We start from the raw sequence: 2,497 nt of genomic DNA on the forward strand, positions 1-2,497 counted from the left end.
GCCCCCTCCGGTCTGCAGAAAAACCTCTCTCCACAGAACTGGTTCCTGGTGCGCAAAAGGTTGGGGGCCGTTGCTTTATTGCATTTAAAGATTTCATATGTAAGAAATGTGAATGGTATTCATAGGTGAAAGGTAGGGTATGACTTGTTATTGTGGCATGTTTACATGCTGATTTTAAATTATAAAAAATTCTATAGAAACTAATGAAGCTGAAGAAGTTCACTAAACATATAAAAAACTGAAGTTAATGGGGAAAAAATGGGAAATGTTTTGCATTAGGAATGAGGTTTGGTTTTTTTTGCATAACTGCATTAAAGGCAGATCCACACTTTCTGCTTGTCCATTGCCAGTGAAGTCTGCTCATCACTTCCTGACTATAGGATTGAATTGCACTGTCCTCCCACTCCTAGACCACTTCTGATCACCCCATGGTGCATGTCCATGCTCACCAGCCTTGACACAAAACTGCTGTTTTCTGATTCAATCCGTCATAAGCCCTTCAGAATTGAAGGTCTCTGCAGTTTATGTTCCATTTCAGAAGCAGTCTCAGCTCCAGTTGACCACAGTGCCTGGCATGTTCCCTCCTTTCCAGCAGCTGATTGCTGCCCTGGATAGCAACATAGTCCTGGCCTGCTAGGTGGATATGTCATGTTCTCTGTTGGTTGGCAATTGCTGGATTTTTAAAGACAGCCTTGCAATGGTTCCATGATGGCCCATTAAGTCAACAAATCATCTTCAACTTAGATGTTCATGCTTCATTTAACTCTCACATCTCCCACTGAGCACTCATTTGATTTCTGAACAGTTGGACTGAGCAACTTCTCCCCTTACCTCTTGCCCATGGTACTGCAGTTTCCCTCTCTTTATTTCATTAAATTGGGAGTAGAAATGTTACAACTTTGTTTCTGTGAAGCTAAATAGAATAGAATAGAATAGAATTTTTTATTGGCCAAGTGTGATTGGACACACAAGGAATTTGTCTTGGTGCATATGCTCTCAGTGTACATAAAAGAAAAGATACGTTCATCAAGGTACAACATTTACAACACAAATGATGGTCAATATATCAATATAAATCATAAATCAATATAAATTGTTGGGCCATTCAATATAAATCATAAATCAATATAAATCGTTGGGCCACCCCAATGAAGCTATCGAAGTACTGTCCCAGTGTTTGGAAGCCGTACGGGTCTGGATGGGGAGGAACAGGCTCAAGCTAAATCCCTCCAAGACGGAGTGGCTGTGGATGCCGGCACCCCGGTACAGTCAGCTGCAGATGCGGCTGACTGTTGGGGGCGAGTCACTGGCCCCGATGGAAAGGGTGTGCAACTTGGGCGTGCTCCTGGATGGGCGGTTGTCCTTTGAAGACCATTTGACGACCGTCTCCAGGAGAGCTTTTTATCAGGTTCGCCTGATCCGCCAGTTGCGTCCCTTCCTGGACTGGGATGCCCTATGCACGGTCACTCATGCTCTCGTTACCTCTCGCTTGGACTATTGCAATGCTCTCTACATGGGGCTCCCCTTGAAGAGCACCCGGAGACTCCAGTTAGTCCAGAATGCGGTTGCGCAGGTTATTGAGGGAGCAGTTTGGAGCTCCCATGTAACACCTATCCTGCGCAGACTGCACTGGCTACCTGTTGTCTTCCGGGTGCGCTCAATGGCTTAGGACCGGGATACTTACGGGACCGTCTACTGCCGTCCTCTATCTCCCAACAACCGGTGCGTTCTCACAGAGAGGGACTCCTTAGGGTGCCGTCAGCCAAGCAATGTCGACTGGCGGCCCCCAGGGGGAGGGCCTTCTCTGTGGGGGCTCCTACCCTGTGGAACGAACTTCCCCCTGGACTTCGACAACTATCTGACCTTAGGACCTTTCGCCACGAACTTAAAACCTATTTATTCCGCCTTGCTGGACTGGCTTGATTTTTAAAATTTTAATTTGATTTTATGGGTTTATTATTATTATTATTATTATTATTATTTATTAGATTTTTATACCGCCCTTCTCCCGAAGGACTCAGGGCGGTTCACAGCCATAATAAAAATAGAACAATATACAAATAAAACAAAGATTAAAAAACTTATTATATATCGGCTAAAATTTAAAAACAATATACCATTAAAATTTAAACTCTCTAAAATTTATAAAATTATAAAATTTAAAAATCACGAAGCCAGTCCTGCGCAAATAAACAAATAGGTCTTCAGCTCGCGGCGGAAGGTCCGAAGGTCAGGCAGTTGACGTAATCCAGGGGGAAGTTCGTTCCAGAGGGTTTTAAATTTTGGTCAATTTTATAGGGTGTTATTGTATTTTAAATTTGGCCATTTGAATAAGTTTTTTAAGGGTTGTTCTTAGTATTGTATGTATTGTTCCTTTTGTATTTTATTCTGGCTGTTCACCGCCCTGAGTCCTTCGGGAGAAGGGCGATATACAAATTAAATTATTATTATTATTATTATTATTATTATTATTATTATTATTATTATTATTATTATT

The sequence above is a fragment of the Ahaetulla prasina genome, chromosome 1, assembly GCF_028640845.1.
Source record: "Ahaetulla prasina isolate Xishuangbanna chromosome 1, ASM2864084v1, whole genome shotgun sequence".
NCBI lineage: Eukaryota > Metazoa > Chordata > Lepidosauria > Squamata > Colubridae > Ahaetulla > Ahaetulla prasina.